Genomic DNA, 19,206 nt, shown 5'->3' on the forward strand with positions numbered 1-19,206 from the left:
ATAATTGGACGCAATTATACTCTGTCTACAATTTAAATACACCAGTTCTGCGCACATTTTTCCTCTTCCATCGATCACTACCTATGCGGTTATGAGGGAGATGCGCGCCGCTGGACGGAAATCGAACGCCACCTGGTGTATACTACTATGCGATAACTCTTCTTACAGAGACATTGTAGACCCGTAGATACCAAATACAACTAAAATAATAAACAATAAATAAATAACATAATGTATACTATGACCTATAAATATTAGACGACACGTCTAAACATTGAATTCTTAAGTTTACCATTTCTATTAACTAACTACTATAAAAAGACTAATTCAAAACTATGTTAAGTATTTATAGTATTATCTACTTTTTTTTTAATTTAAAAAACAACCATGTAAAAATCGTGATAAAAATTTTTTTAGTATTTATTATTTTAGTTATTATTTCTCAGATCAATATGCAAATTGTATCTCCGCTGATCCAATTGCGCGTTGTGTACAAAGTAGCCCACCAAAATTTTGCGTTTTTGTGTGCAATTTGAAAATAGAAAACGCATTATTGTATAGTCTATGTTATAATCAATGATCTATAAATGACCTGGTGAGTGTTACAGAACATACAAATAATATAATATAATGCATTCAGTCAATCTCCAGAAACTGCAACCAAATAAGCACTCACGTGACGTTTAGATTAACCAACAAAACCTCATTTCCGTTTAGACACATTCCATTTCAAAAGTTCAAAGTCGTGAAACAAAAATTATAACGATGCCATAGAGAATTACAATACGAGTACCTACTTATACACTTATACATAGGTACTACACCACTTAACCACTTATATATACGCTTTACAAACGATACCACAATATATTACACATTCGAGATCAAAAACCGACCTTTTCAATATGGAGTAAGCGATAACGAATATTAAGATAAACCATCAAACAATAAGATGTTTATAAATAACCGTAAAAACCAACAATTTAAACTACGCGGATTTCAGTATGACGAGTGTTTGTAAAACTGCTCAACAAATATTCAGAATGTTTATACTTAAGAAATGACGAAATAAACAAACAGAATTAATGATAATGAACTCGTATCAGGAATAAATCTAGGTGTGAAAGGGAGGATGACCAAATTTAAAAATATGTACCATAGAAAACATATGAATATAAATTAAATACTTGAGTTTTAAAAAATGATAAACCACAATAACGTACAAAAAATATATTGTTGGTACAAACTATTAGACTAAAATACTACACCTTTTTTTTATAAATTAATTGATACAAACGATAAAAGTATCTTTGAAATATTATCTGAAAGCATCATCTTTCACAGCTCTAACCTAGTATTTGCACCTGGTTCACGAATAATTAATAAAATGTATACAATATATTTTAAATTATTGCTGTGAGTTGAAGAATTTTTTTTCTTATAAATCATAAACTATGAACTGATTATTATTTGTCTCATGAATAATATTTAATCGTAATGAATGGTATATATTACACTATTAATAAATAAAAATAAAAAATAAATAAGAGTAGGTCACATCCATTACGGATGTGTTAAATATGAATGCAATGACAGGTATCATTGTATACACAAAACAATTCTGAACAATGTTGGTTGGAAAATCTAGGATAATTAGTAAGATATATTATTATACTATCACCTATATTTAAATTGTTATTTTACGCGATTTCGTAAAAATATAAAATTCATACGCTCTTAAAGTTTTTTTTATATGAACGCTGGAGTTTTTTTTTACAATAGTTTGAATAAAAAGTTATGAAGAACCTTGTGTTGGGTTTTTTAACCTTAGATATAAATTACAAAAATTTTATGAATTTTCAACTTCAAAATTCCTTGCAAAATTTCGCGATTTTGCCATATTTTGTAAACATTTGAACTTTTAATGCTTACAAACAAAAAATGTGACTAAAGATTTTTAATTTTTTTTTTTACTGCGATAAATATAACTTATAATAAACCTTGTATTCAATTTTAAAGATTTTTTGGAAAGCCAAATTTTTTTTATCAGCATTTCAAGAGAAAAAATTTGGAAAAATCGAAAATTTGTTCGCAAATAGCTTAAAAAAAAAACAAAATATTTTTAAAATTTAATCATAAATAGATAACGCGAATATAAACATCTGGTCAAAATTTCAAATATTTACAATGATCCGTTATTGAGTTACAGCAAAATAAAAAATTGATTTTGTCGAAAACTGGTTATGCGTAAAAATTCCCATTACTTTTTTAGAGTGTTTCTTGATGCCTTTGAAAACTATTGGAATATTTTTACTTTTGACTCCCCCCCCCCAAAGTACCAAATTAATAAATTTTCCTTTTCAAAGAGGGGCTGAAGTCAAAAATCAAAACATTATTTCTACTATAAAATGTAATGACAGACACAAAAATAAAGTAACACATCATTGTAAAACCCAATACATTCATCACTCCGTTCAGAAGCTAAAATAACATTGATGAATTATAATAAATTACAGTTTAATAGTAAAATTAAAATATATAATTTAGTGAAACAAATTACTTTTCATAAATCTCAACCTTGTGCATAATATATCTTTAACAATATTAATCCGCATTCAACATACAATCATATACATTAATAATGTGGTTACTATTCAAAAACATTGTGTTGGATACAATCTCTTTATTATAGTTAAATACAAAGTACTGTAAAGATTATGAAATTATCCATTTAAAAGTACTATAAACGGTGATTCTTTTATCGAACAACACTCATTATTTCAAAATACAATTATTTTTTCTTTTTTTCTTTTTTGAATGTCAACATATTTTTTTAGTTTCATTTTCTGAAGCAAAATATTTTTCGGAATATTTTGGTACATAAAAATCGAAAATCAGACGATTATTTTATGAGGTATAAGTATTTAATGTTTAGGTAAGCAGAGTGAAGTAGTACTGGTACAACTCTCATTATGTGGGTCTTCTACTCCGATCCCTAGGCTTTAAATACTTATAATAGTTATAACTCATACACTACTTGTGATTTTGTTAGAATTTCGATTTATGTATTGAAATATTCCGAAAAATATCCTACTTCATAATATGAAATTAAAAATATATGTCGTCATTCCAAAAAGTAAAAACTTAAAAAAATTATAACGATAAAACTATTTTTAAAACATTAATAGATTTTAAAAAATGAATGATGTTTGATAAAAGAATCACTCGGTATATTTTTAAACACTACTAATTTATTATAATAATTATAACTACGAAGGAGATGAGATATATGACTTTTTTCTTCGTGTTTAATGTTATATTTATATATACATGTATTTAACGATATAGTACCTATCATTACCAAGAAATGTGGTTGACTTTTTTTTAAAAATGTTGAATATGATATTAATATCATAATATTTGTTTAAATTTAATTTATTTGATCGCTTCATAAATAATAAAAATTTAAAATAAAAACATTATTTTTAATTGAAAGGATTGTAACTTATATTGTTTGTATATCGGTAAACTACAAAATAAAAAGTTGTTCTTGTTAAAAAAAATGTATTTATAGAAAATTAATGACACTGTCTATAATACTGACTACTTACTTTTTTTTAATATAATTTTAAAAGTTATAACTTATTTCCATTTTGCTAAAATGTATTTATGTTTATGAACTTATACTTTATAAATGAATTGGTATTGATTATAATTATTTACAACGAATAAAATATCTTATAAGTTAATTTATCGATTATTAGAAATATTAAATATTATATTAAAATTCAAAACAAAAATAAATAATGATAAATTACCAGTTACCCTGGACCTCGAGCTGAATTTTCTTAATGTGTTCATAATGAATAAAAAAAAAAAATCATTACTTAAAATAAAAATTCCTCTCTTATATCAGTTATTATATTTTGTAATACAATGCCTAGGTCTAGGACAAATTGGCTCGACCAACTCGGCATGGCCGCTTCGGCGCGAGGTTACTTTGGAATGGAGTTTTAAATCTTCAAACTTTTCACGAAATGTTCGTTTGATAGCACATTGGGTGGTTGATTGATATTTATTAGAACTTGGATACCCTTATATATATATAGTATTTCGTTATGGAGTATCCTATTTTCTTATCCGTTACCATTATCAAAGAAATTTCAAAGAAAGTATGTCATATTTTTATTAATAACCCAAAAATTAATTTTTAATTTTTCTACAATTTTATACTTCAAAGGAGTCCATGACACAGGAAAAGTTTAAAACCTGTGCTTTAGGCAAAGCAATTAATTTAAATCAATAAGAGATAAAAAAAAAAGTTGATCGATGCATAATTCCATAGATTGTTAGAAAATACAAGTCGTTATTTCGTAACTAGTATTTGAATTGTTGTTTGTCTGAATAAAATGTCTAATTAAAAAACAAGTCGTGGTTGTGAAATTTTTGTGCAAGATGGTTTATGTACTCGTACATATTTCACCAATTTAATTTTAATCGCACAAAACGTTTTTAAAGGTGTTGTAATAAAGATATACGTGGACCTGTCATGAAAAAGCAGCAAGTTTAAACATTTAAAACTCAATACCGAATTAACCTCACACCGAAGTATCTTCGGGTCAAATTGGCCGCAAACAAGAATTTTATAATAATTGTAAATCCAGTTAGTATAGGTTTAATATAAACATTCATTTTGTACCAAAAAATAATAACACTAAATAACTAATAGGCACTACTGGATCTTTTTACAATATAGCTGTATTGCTAGTATATTTTATCATTATATATATATATATATATATAATTGGCATAACTTGAAAGTTAAGATATTCGTGCTGTACTTTAGTGGAAATTATGGTTTTTATATATTTACAATTTTTTTTTTTTACATATTATAATTTAGTCTAAATTTAAAATAACCAGTAATTAATACGTATAAAATATTAATAATAAACAACTTATAAAGCAATGGTCAATAGTTTATACGAATTAATTTCTTACAAATTAAATTGTGGAACTACCCATTTAGATAGATGATGAGTTTTAAGTTATTAAGTAAAATAAATTGAATAACTAAATTTTATACAACTAAAAATATTTAGTTACTAAAACTATTAAATGATAAACATGAAAATGCTAGTGACATTTATTTTATATGGAATCTGGACACATTCAAGACCACAGAATTAATGGGAGTTTTGGTGAAAAATGATCATAAGACTACCTATCAAATATTGAACCAACAACATAAGTATTTTAGTGGTTTTCAGTGGAAACCATGGTTTATCTGAAGCAATATAAATACTAAAGACATCCAACACAATAAAATACACACAACGTAATTAACGAAACAAAAAATAATTAATAAATCACTCTCTAATACATATCATCTACGTTAAGATGAAAAACAAACAATCAAATTAAACAACTAATGAATCATTGCTGTAGCCTGTTTTAGTATACTACGACACTAATCTTACGACAGCAATAATGTTGATATTAAAATATTATTATACAATACAAGCTATCACAAATCTTTATAAATATAACGTGGTATAAAATTTAGGTGAATTAATGATCATAGAAAGCGTGTAAATTAACATTGTCCGATAACAAAATAAACTATTAAATTTGAAAAATGACTCCGAGCCAAACCTATCTATAAATCAGTGCAATACCAAAGTATATAATCACAACTTTACTGACGCCATTGGTATTTTATTGATCTTACAAATAAATATTTCAAATTATTATTATAATAATTAATTAAAAACAGCAAGGGCAGTTAAAAATATAACTGTTAAAGCCTAAAATCAAACAATTTTACAAGTAAATTTTAAAAGAAGAATAATTATTGTACTCATTTTAAAACAAATAGGATACCCCTACAATAAAAAAATATCATTAAATGTAATGTATTTAAAAAAAAATTCTATTCCTATAACCTAAAAAATATAGTTTATACAAAAAAAAAAAATGATTATTCCGATTCGTATAATTATGCCTATTTTTTTAATTTATAATTGTTTTATACTAACTCTCATTAACTTACATGAGCTATGAGTTTTCAATATACAAATATACTGTACCATAGATTAAATATTTAATGTACGATATTAATAATTATATTTTAAGCAATTTGTATGCAATTTAAATGCTTTTTGATTAAAATTATTCTATGTAATTATTCAATCTTAATATTAATTGTACCTATTATTATATAATAAAATATATTGTCCATACAATTATTCTGAGTTTTCGAAAAAGTAATTGTGAACATTGTGTAATTAAAACAGGTAATCATCACTTAGTAATTGTTTTTAAAATTAAATTAAAATATTTTTAAAACAAATAAATTCAAATTTCCTTGTATTTTATGATAGTTTTAAGTTACACATCTTGTTTCTAACTAATGGGGTTAGAAAAAAAATTATCTCAAATTAAAAACAAATTTAGATTTCTTCTAAAAAAAAAACATTTTATTATTTATTATTGTATCAACGAATATCCTACAAGTGTGAAAGTAAAAAAAATACTTATAAGTTAAACTCTAGTGAAATACTTTCTCTACAACTAAGCACAAAGTTATTATTTAATTTAAAATAGTAAAAATGTATTTATTTGATTATTATATTGTATTGACAAATAATCATTTAATCTATTGTAATAGACTATAAATTATAAAAAAATTCAAATATAGAGTTTATAGAAGCGAAGATTTAAGAGAAAAATAATAGATGCATTGATGCTAATTTCAATTAAGAATTAGGAATAAATGAATACAATTATTTCATTAATCAAATCGAATGTAAAATTAATTTTAAGATATAACATAGTGACTAATAAACTAAAAGTACTTATAAACGTAAGTTTTACCCTTGTTCTTTGCTCTACTGAATAGCTACTCCAATTTCTTCTTATATAATAATTTTATATTAAAGATTTACATAAATTTTCTTCTATAATTTTGATTTTAATATTTATTCAAAACATTTTATAGGCAATGAATACCAATTTAAGATATACAAAAAAATTACTGTGTAATGCAGTAACATAATATAGCTAAAACTGTATTTAAATGATAAGTATTTTAATTTTAAGTCTACAAAATACCAAGTAACTTTAATTTCTATGCACAATTTTAAAACAATAGTTCTATTAAAATGTGTAACTTAAATATTTAAATGAAATTAATTTATTGATACAAAAATTATTTTACTATTGTATAGTTCATAATTCTAAGAATAATACTTTATTTAGATTAAAGATAATAAAGCTAAACGTAAATGTATGTGATTTTTAATGAAATAATATGACTTTTATTTTTGTTTGATATGTAACATAAACTTAAACAAATAATATGTGTGGTTTGTTTTATTTTTTACGAGTTTACTTCTTAAAATATTAAAATATACAATATGCATATTAATAAACATTTAGATACAATTATGAAGTAGGTACCTAACTGTATAAAGAAAAACAAAATTTAAATTTATAAGAAAATAGATACACGTGTGTATCATCAATTATCATATTTCTACCATGTATAAAGTTCTAAAACACATTCAATTCCTTATAATAATATTTTTTTGTAATTTGCAATTAACTTTTCAAATATATTAACTTGGTTCAATGCATCAAGTATTATAATATTGGCCTAGCTACTTGTCGAATATAAGTCAATATAAATTATCATTTATTAATTATTACTCCGTATTGTACAACTTTATATATATTAAATTACAAATTTCTAATAAATGGGATTTTATTCTTATACTTATAAACGCATATAAATTGAATAATTATATTTCAACCCATTAACAGTTGTTTGTTACAAATTTAAAAATACCTCTAGTTAATTTATTTGCTCATTTATATTCTCCAATTAGTCAAGAAGTAAATACAAATAGAGTACACACCTTTAATGTTATTACATTACCTATCTAATCATGTCAATAAAAACACAACATAGAATACCTATAGAATTTATTGATTAGATCTGTCATGATAGTTATTAAAAATCCCTGGCCTTAAAACCAAGCTTGCCGAAATTTATTTTTTTATTTCTTACTTATGAGAAAATCTAAAATTACGATTTCAAATATCCGACAGTTCTAATCCGTAAATATGACTCTTTTAAACCTTTTCTCGTAATTTCTATGTCTACTATTACCCGTAAAAATAAAAAAATTGATCTAATTCGGTAAAACAAACACATATGAATTTACATTTTTATTTTAACTGTGCTACAAACATAAATGCATAAGTATTTGATTTGAAATTAATAAGGATAACCTTAATTTCGAATCTATAAAAATAATTGCAGAATAACACAAAACAATAATTTATTGTGAACAAAACGACAAGTTTGTCCAGTCCTCTGTAAACGTTCCATACCAAACACAATCATATTTTACTATTTTACCGGTATCTTTAACACACCAAAAAAATTATCTGCAAACGTAATAAGAATGGCCTATCTAATCAATATTTTATAAAATCTAATGACCCAATATCCTTATTGTTATTTCATATATTGTCTTATGTACTTTTTTAATTTAAATTGTTATAAAACAATGAAATGAAAGTTAAAATGTATAAACACATTTCAAAAAAAAGGCTAAGATTAATCAATATTATAGTTTTAAAAACCATTTTTTACAAAAATCTTACAAGCAATTAACTTTAAATTAAATGTATTGATTATTTTTTTCTTATTCATGTTGTCATTTACAGTAATTCCATCAAAATTGTTGAACTATTTTTTTGACGTGCCTTTTATAGTTCTATTATTCAAAATAATTGTTTTCTCTTGAAAAATCCTTAAGGTAAATATAATTATCTTAAAACCCTTCTAGACCCAATAAAAAACATAAATATAATTTTTCTGAAATCAAACATATTTTTATTATAATAGTTTTAAAGTAACTCTACTAATTGTGTTACTATGATTTATTTATTATTGTAAATTATCCAATAAACATTATATCGTGTATTATTCAAGAAAAACAATGTACCATATTTATAAATCATGTTATATTTTTACTGTACACAGTATAAGAATCATATGATTTATTTTAAATTAAGGTTAATCAAAAATAAAATATTTTAAATAATATTCATAAATTACTAGTTAAATAAATAAACATATAGAATAGAAATACCAAAATAAAAACACCATATTTGTTGTCATAAAAAAACTTAAGTTTGAAAATAGATACAACTGGTACACTGTATATTATTATATTATTATGCGCATAGTATTTACTATAATTTATTGTTAAATAATCATATAGAATGTAGATAGTAAATATATTGTAATGTATTTTGTGTTGTATCAAAACTTTAAACGGCAAATTTGAAGCAGATTAGTTTATTAAATTACAATTATAACATAAAATACAAAATATATTCTATTATAATTTAATTTTAATTTCGAAATATTTACATTTTATAAAATAATCATAATAATTTATAATTATAAATCTATAATAATATCATAGACATAATGAAAAATATAAAATTGATAACCTAATTTTCACATGTGGTGTACATTTACTACACAGAAATAATTTAGTATAAATTATTATTATTAAGATTATCAAAATAAAAACCATTCTATTAAATCAGTTTTTTCGCTAAAATATTTTAATAAGAAAATCATAGAATGTTAGATTAATTAAAATAGTATGTTATGTCATAAAGATTAAAATTAGTTATAAAATACAAAGAGAAAACTAGATTAAATATGTAATTAATTCGATTTTGATTAAACCTTAAGACAACCTTAAGCAAACAATTAAGTACTATTCGATATATGAAGTATACGTTTTCCAAATATAAATATTATACAAATTACTTTTCAGCAACAAATGTATAAATGGAACATTTAACTACATTGTTTTTAATTTAAAAAAATTAGTTTGGCAGAATATAATAGATACCAGATATATTGTGCACTTGTCTCCCTCCACTTACCTAGACGTAATATACTATAGTTTGCCGTGATGTTGGGTTTAAATTCAATGATAAATAAAAAATTCGAAAGTTATTCTAAACAGAACTCAGGAAGTTAACAATAACCTTAACGATATTTATAAAAAAATAAAAATTCAATAAAAATTACCTCTGTGAGTAGGTAGATACTATACTGGTACTTAATTTTTGAGTTTTTTAGACATTACAAACATTTTTTGTTTTTCTTTAGTTCAAAAATATGTTCACGAAAAAAATACAATTATAAAAAAACATTATTTCAAAACTATTATGGTCCTTGCTACTTCACGTAGAATCAAAAATATTACTAATAGAAATAAAAATCGGTTATAATAATATTGGTAATACAAGACAAATTGGTTAACACCATATGCAATATGAGGTGCCCCACAGTGTTTAATCCCGTTAACAACTTATTTTCTAACTGATTTTTTAGAATCAAATTTAATCAAATTATATAAAAACATTTAACTTGTTTTTATATGTTTATACTATTTATGTCATTTTAACATTTAAAGCAACTCAATTTATTAACTATTGATTCTTCTAAAAATATAATAAGTTTAATTATTTATCGATTTTCATTAAATATTTATTTAAAAATAATATAGACTTAGTTTAAATTGAAAATTCTTATCAATATTATAAAATGAAACATAATTCAAAATATAAATTAATAATTTATCTTTTAAATTTCTTATAAAAATAAACCATCTTATTTTCATTTTTAAATATAAAATAATTTTACTTGATACTTAATAAAATTAAATAAATATGATCAACTATTACAGCACATATTGATTTTCAAAAATAAACTATTTAGAAAAAAGTTTAGACGAGACAAACAAGGGCTCCACCATCTTGTTGTATTTATTAGCTGTATTATACTATATTTTACACTTATTATCTTACGACAAAGTTTTGGTCAAAAATACATATCGAATAAAACAACACTTATTACTAGCTCCATCAGTATTATTAATCATCATAAGTGCTTTTTTAAACTATACAATTCATAGTTATATTTATATTGTGTTACTGAATATTGCCTTAATAAATTTAAAACCAAATCCTCAGTAAAAAATAATCTGTAGATTAAACTTTCATCGATATTTTTTTATCAATACCTAAGAAAATTAACATATAATACGCTACCGTATCATTTAAAAGTACCAACAATTATTTTATTTCAAACTATTAAAAGAGTAATTTAAATTTAAAATAATATGCAAAACCTAAAAATTTGGCTAAATAATTTCAGTGTGCTTTAAAATAGTTATTAATATGAATAATATAAATATAAATACTATATAATATTTATTATAAATATACATTTTTGATAACATTTTAGGAACCATTTAATATGATCTTCATAAAATAAAAAAACATCTCGTTTCTTATATGATGACTGTCATGAGAATATATAGATAATGCAATATCATAAATTTATTAAAACTTAATTATTATGCTTTTTTGCTATTTATAATTTGTTCAATTTCCTTACACGAAAATTTATACTAATAAATATTTTTAAAAAATCAGTTTTAATTATTTTTGATAATAATAAGGTTAATGATATGCCTTTCTTCTGATTTATAAATGTACTAATAAAAGTAAGACTACTTAATCTAGAATATATAGATGAAAATATAACATGAAAATCATCGATTTAACTATGGCCAGAAAATGAAAACATACTTTCTAAGATTGTACTTAAGAATAATTGTTATCCTTGTTCGTCGTTTCAAACGATTTTACAAAAATATTTTATTACTAATAACAAGTTGAATGGTATTTCAACTTTAACGTTTTAGTGCCTTCTCAATATTACTATTTTTATATCGAGATTTATGCTTACACTTACCTATTTTATGGTTAGATAGTTTCTGATAATCACGGCAACTGATTTTCACTCGGTTACCACACACCACAGAGTTGGTCGAAATCAAATAATTAACATTCTTCGATGTGCAACCAGCTAAATAACACACACGCACATATACGCACTATACCAGCACTCAACGAATGGTGTTATGATCTATGCCGCGACTGAGCGACGATGACATTGATTTGCACAATCCGAAACATCATATTATTATTATTATTATCAAAATAAAAACAAAAAATAAAACAAAACAAAAATCTCGTCTTACAGAGCCCTACCGACTACCCGGACTACGGTTGTAGCACTGCCGCCCGCAAATGGAGTACAAAATACCCCTTGTGACACCGACCCTCACTCCATTCTACCCCTGTTATTGGGCGCTGGTAGCGCCCCGGTCCCCAAAGCGGGACTTGCGTGGAAACGCTTGGCGCGGGCAACACGTAAACGACGGCGCGACGCCCGGCGATCTTCTGAGATTATATACCCGGGTTATGTGAATACCAAGCCACAAGGTGGTCGCTCGTGTACGACGTCGTACATACAATTCTTTCACGTTGCGACTAAATCCTAAATCCTGTACATCTATCTTTTTGCTCATTATTACTACTTTTAAGTGCGTTTCACAACGATACACTACACGTTATTAGTCTAAAGATTATATTTTATTATTGTGATGTGATAAAACGTGAATACTATTTTTTTAGTCAGTACTCAGTCTAAAAATAAATAACGTACTAATGGTAAACGGATATAATAGGCTTTTATAATGATGTATGCATTTATTTTTTTATTTTTATTTTTATAATCCTCGACATCATGGCCATTGGGCCAATTTGGTCGATACGCATCACGATATAGTATAATATAAACGATTTAAAAAATAAAAATATTTTCATTGAACTACTCGTATGTTTACATTTTTCTTCTTATTGTGATGTCATTCTAAAAATAATATTCATCAAATTACAAAGAATTAAACTATTCGTTCGCAATATCGCAAATCGGGTTTAGACATTATTGTTGATAAGTATACTCAAAATATTTTCAGAATTTTACAATATTGTAGGCATGCCAACTATTTAATATAATAATGAGTAGGTTATAATTTATTTTATTATTATTCTATAAACTAAATAAATGCTTATTATTTATTTTATTTATAATTTATACCTAATACATTGTTATATATTAAACGATTTTTAACTAAAATTCCAAAATGTGTGCTTAATTTTAAAGACTGTGAAAAATTGGTACCATTCAAAATTATAATTTTAAAGTGATTTATCATTACTTTAGAGTTGAAGTAATAATACCGACAGGCTAAACACTAAGTTGGACAAGATCATCAAAGCCAATTAATGTTCAATAACAGTAGATTTACACATTTTTGAGTAGGTGATTCTTTATTACAGGTATGTTATCTAAAAAACAATTTCTAAATTAAATTAAATCAAAACAAAAATATCTAGTAAGTATAACAACTATACAATTACATAAATTAGATGTACCCCTGAAGTTAGTGTCATTTAATTTTAAAGCAATGATAAGTTATGTAATTTGAATAACGACTCTGATTGAAGCTTGAAACAATTGAAACCCGTGTAATTGTTTATCTAAATTCTAATAAGTGTTTATAAAAATAATTCGTTTGAAAACATTTTCGAAATGTATTGAATATACCAATGTTAATTATGTTATTTTATATTAAATATAACTTATTAATACAAATCAATAGTTACATACAAGATTATCTAAAATAATTTTCAAAATATGAACAATATTATTAACTTATATAATAATTAAACTCGACAATAGTATTTTTTTTATTTAATATATATTATAAATAATGAAAATAATTCAAGAATCCATTACATTATATATATAACGTTTTTGACATTGTTATGGGTAATCTCTGGATCTACTAAACGGATCTTTGGGAGTGTCATAGGCATAAATTTAGTCCATTAAAATTAATTATTAATTACAAAATTAATTCAAAAAAAATTAAATAGAAAAAACATATCTAAAGTTAATTAAACATATTTTTAGTATCTTAGCAACTGCTTAGAAGAAATAACAAACAATTATTAGACAATTAAAAAAAGCATATATCTATAGCTATACAGAGTGATTCTTTTATCATGAACCACTTATTATTTCAAAAAGTATTCATGTTTTTAAGAATATTTTTTACATTGTTTCAAGTTGTTAAAAAATCGAAGTTTTTTAAAAAAATTATATTTTTAAATATTTAAGATCCTTAATTTTTTAATGTTTTTACTTTTTTTAATGACAACATAGAGTTTTAATTTCATATTCCATAGCAGAATAACTTTCTGAGTATTTTGATACATAAAAATCGAATTTAAGGTGAGTAGTTTATGAGTTATAAGTATTTAAAGTTTAGATGTGCGGAGTGGAGTAGTACGGGGTTACCCCGCAAAAGGTTTGTCCACTACTCCACCTGAGTAAACTTTAAATACGTATAACTCATAAACTACTAGCCCTAAATTCGATTTTTATGTATCAAAATACTCAGAAAATTATTCTGCTATGGAATATGAAATTAAAACTCTATGTTGTCATTCAAAAAAGTAAAAAAATTAAGGATAAAAATATTTAAAAATACAAATTTTTTAAAATCGTTGATTTTTTAACAACTTGAAACAATGTAAAAAAATATTTTTTAAAACGTGAATACTTTTTGAAATAATGAGTGGTTCATGATAAAAGAATCACTCTGTATAAAAAAATAGCCTTTTACCACCTTAGAGGTCGAATTTTGAAAAATCTTTTCTTAGTGCGCCCCTAAATTGCTTAAGGAACCTCTGTACAAGTCTCTAGACCTAGCGGTTCGATCTAGGCATTGATGAGTGAAAAAATAAAGTAAATAGATTACTTTAGAGTCCAGGGGTGGCCAACCTTTTTGATAAAGTTATACTGAGAAATGAGAATATATTTTTCCTTTGTGGAGTTATAAAAATACATGCAACTATTGGATAGAGTCTTCAGGAATTTTTTATTAAACTAATAAATATTTAATAGTACATTCTAAATAATAACGCCGCTGCCGTCTGACGTATTTCACTTCCATTGCATCTTGCGACTGTTAAACACGTATTTATTTGAATACATTTTGAAAACCGTTTGATCGACGTGAACTTAACACATTATTAACGCATCTAATGCACGGGCAACGCCATGACGGAATAGTTAGTGTATTATATATATATTCTATTTAAAATACTAATAATACACTATTTATAATCAATAAGATAAATTATATTATTATGGTTACATAAAATTATTGAGAACTTTTTTATTAGCTATAAATTAAGTTACATTTGCCAATCACAATAATATATGATCGATAAGTTTAAAATATTTAATTGTTTATACTTCAACAATTATATATCATTATATTTATAAATATTTAATATACACTGCTTCAATACAAAATAACTAAAAATATTTTGTTTTTAAAATAATAAATGCACAGTATAAATAGATATTATTTTAAACGACTTGAGACAATTTATAACATAACATTTGTATTTGAATGTTTAATGGTTTAATTGTTTAATAGTATGTTATTGCTAGGTATGCCATAATAAATAACCCACTTTTAATAATAGAATAATAGTAAAAAAACAGATTAGTGCTAAAATCGTAATATTATGATCAGGGACGTCCGTGAATAATCATTTCAGTGATTCCAACAAGTTTAGCTAATTTTAAATCTTTAATCGATTTTATCATATTGTATAATTATAATTATACATTATAACAAAAATAAATAAATGTTATCTTATAATTTTTGTTGAATAATATATTGGAATACCTTTAACTTTCTTTTTTTATCTCATTTTCTTAACATGTGACAATTTTTAATTATTTAATGATAGTAAAGATATAGAAACATAACTTTTACCCAACATAATGTATATAATAAATTAATCACATTAATCACAATAAGTATTCCATCTATTAAAAAACATGAATTGTAATAAAATGTTGGAATTAATGAGTCTACGCAATGAAAATTTATTATGTAAACGAACAAAGCCTAATTTTAAATGGAATAGAATATCATTCAAATTCTGTCAATAAATCGCTTATTTTTACTTTGCTTAATTGTATACAGACATACTACAGTAATTTAAATTCTAATCACATGTACAATAGTATCGTACAAATACTACAAACTCTTCAATTATTGATTTAATATGTTATTGACTGTAATATTATTTTTAAATGATAATTATATAGTAAATCTTAAAATCTATTGTTTATCGTTTACGAAAATTATAATAGCATAATAATATCTGCAATAATTATTATATAAATTATACTATTGTAAAAATTATAAAAATAAATATATTAGGCTCATCATATTTTTGGCCAATCACATGAATAGGTAGATACATGATAATAAACTGGATGATACACTTTAAAAAGTTTTAACATAAAATACTCATTGTTTCTAAAACTATTAACATTTCGACATTATTATTCTTAGCTAATTTTAAGTCAAAATCGATTTTTTTTAAACAGATACTTATTACGTAAATAATAGAATTTTTTTTAGTTTTTCCGGAATAAAGTTACTGAACTTTTTAACCCTCCTTCCTTCACTCAAGTCAAAAAATAACTAGGCACAACTGTATACTAGATAAACCGCCACTGTCAATATTATAAATTAAAGCATTTTTTTTAATTTAAAAAGAACCTAATACAAAAAAAAAATTATCTTTACTGTAAAACCAAAAAATTCATCGCTCTAATTAAAATCTAAAGTAACATTAAAACAAAAATGTTTACCAGTTTTTGACAATATAAATGTTATTTTGTTGAAATTCAAAAATAAATAATGGTAGGTAAATACTTGAAATTTACACACAATTTGAAACATACTAATTACTCTCAGTAAAAAAATGATTGAATGGCATTTCATATGATACCTGTTATACTTAATATTCTCAAAATTATAAACAAGTCACGATAATAATAGATAAGATAAAATCATAACTTTAAAATATTCAATTGAAAATAGTACACATTAACGCTTAATAAATAAAACTATGTTTTCGCTTTTAAAATATTGTACACCATGAGTAAGACGCAACCTAGTTTCAGGCACTGTATAGTACTCTCCTCTACATTACAATCAATCAACTTTATTGCAACGAGTGTTCGACCGGACACTCGGACACTGTTCTTTCTATCGCTGTCGACCTCCGTTGTCGTTTAATGTCGAATCTACACGAGCGCGCGCGCGCGCTTATGTATATGTGTGTATGAATGTAGTTTTGTATACTATATTTTTTTAGATTGTTATTTATTTATTTTTTAATATTATTTCATAATAATTTAAAGACAAAAACCTGTGTCATCAGTGATTTAACAGCCAAGTAAATCAATTGTAATTGCAAAGTAAGTATTTCTATATTATTCAAGTGCTTCAGAAAATAAATAATATTATATTATAGTAAATAGAAAATAGTTAGGAATATATAATATTTTTTTCAGGTATTAGGTATTCATAACTTCAAAATTAATAAAAATCAAAAATTAATTAACTAAAGCAAACATATAAGATTTAAGACATAAACTGGTAGAATTACTCTTTAAATATTAAAAAAAAAACCCTAAACATATTGTAAAAATTGTATTGAGTTTTTAATGAGCTATAAAAATAAAATGAACAAAGTTTTTTGTACTATAATTATGACAGTTTGATAAAATATCAAAATATTTTAACATTTAAAGCTTTAAAAAGTTAAACAAAGAATTTTTATTTAATTTAAATTGTATACAACATTTGAACTCGTACATTAAAACTTAAATAAAAGCTGAAAAAAAATAGTTAAAATATTTCAGTAGGTATTTAACAAAACTTCCTAACCAAAACAAAATAGTATATAACACAAAGCATATATTCTTGCATACCATTATTTAACGACCGATAACATTTTATTACGAGTATTCAGCCCTAGGGAATGAATTACAACATGGCTGGCATTTTGAAGAAAAAACGATATCGGAGATAATTAAACGATAAGCGTCAAACGGGATACAAGTACTGGTTCTACAGGTTTTTCTATTTCATTCGTGTAACCCGTGATCTCGTACCCAAGTGATGAATACTCGACCATGGATAAAAAAAAATATAATAATAATACAAATACAAAAGTTCAAAATTCAAATATCCATTATCGACAAAAATATCTACCAAAGATGAAATCAAAAATTTAATTGACAATAAATAAGATCAATTTAAAATAATAATAAAATTATTTATTTATTATGTAACAATAATTTTGATGTAGGTAGGTTAACCTGATTACTAATAACGTAATAAATAGTATAAAATAAATTTGTACTAATATTACCTTGATATAATATAATTTGTCAGATAAATAATATTTTCTTATTTTTTTTTTTTTGTATTGAATAATAATGATTCATTTAAAAAACTTGCTTTTACTTACAATATAAAAACTTAACATAGATACTTAAATAAAATTAAGGTTTTATATTTTAAATATATTTTTAAACAGATTAACAGTTCACCAAACATGTTCACCACTTATTTTTTTTCAATAATGCAATTATTTAAAATCTCATATTTGGAATTTTTAAATATACCTACTTCAATACCAAATTGAAAATTATTTAGATTTTTTTAAATATTTTAAGAGTGTTCAGTAGTATAAAAATCTAAGTAAGTATTAGAAATGTGATCCTTATATGTATACTTAAAATTTTTTAAATTATAATTTAATTAAAATTTATTTTTGGAAAAAAAAATGGGAATGTTTATTACGTATTCTCGTGAATAATATTATACATACATTTTTTTCTATTTCTAATTTAATCATTTTCTGATTTTTAGAAATATTAAGTGTACATTTAAGAACCTTATTTAGATTTTTATACTATTTTATTAATGTCATGTAGTGATGTAACAATTTTTTTCTTATAATTTTTAAATTATATCAATTTTTATATTAAAGATAATAATATGTACATTGTACATGATAATGGATTTATTAGATATGGTGCTTATGGTTTAAAAACTATTATCTTTATTATATACTATTTACATTTTAATAACTCAGAAACTACAATAGATATAAAAGTTATTTTTTATATATGCTAAATATTTTTTGTAAGTCTTACTTTCATCAAAATTCATAGCATTTTCAATGCAATTTTATTTTTTTTTGTCATCAAAGATAAAATTTCTTGTTTGTGAAATTGAAATTATTAGAAACATAGTATGGTATTACATTAATTGTTATTCGACATTATTTTCGTTTAAA

General features: G+C 23.6%; 2 protein-coding genes across 4 annotated transcripts in view; one reads left to right on the forward strand and one right to left on the reverse strand.

The window, feature by feature from the left end:
• The window catches only part of LOC113553741 (cationic amino acid transporter 2), an 88,228-nt gene extending 76,061 nt beyond the window's left edge, over nt 1-12,167 (reverse strand). For both annotated transcript variants that reach the window (XM_026957240.1, XM_026957239.1), the window contains exon 1: nt 11,861-12,167. The gene's annotated coding sequence lies outside the window, so the exon portion shown is untranslated. The remainder of the gene's footprint in view (nt 1-11,860) is intronic.
• A 4,967-nt stretch (nt 12,168-17,134) lies between these two features.
• The window catches only part of LOC113553121 (cordon-bleu protein-like 1), an 84,934-nt gene continuing 82,862 nt past the window's right edge, over nt 17,135-19,206 (forward strand). For both annotated transcript variants that reach the window (XM_026956283.1, XM_026956285.1), the window contains exon 1: nt 17,135-17,314. The gene's annotated coding sequence lies outside the window, so the exon portion shown is untranslated. The remainder of the gene's footprint in view (nt 17,315-19,206) is intronic.

This window comes from Rhopalosiphum maidis, chromosome 2 (genome assembly GCF_003676215.2).
Source record: "Rhopalosiphum maidis isolate BTI-1 chromosome 2, ASM367621v3, whole genome shotgun sequence".
Taxonomy (NCBI): Eukaryota; Metazoa; Arthropoda; class Insecta; order Hemiptera; family Aphididae; genus Rhopalosiphum; species Rhopalosiphum maidis.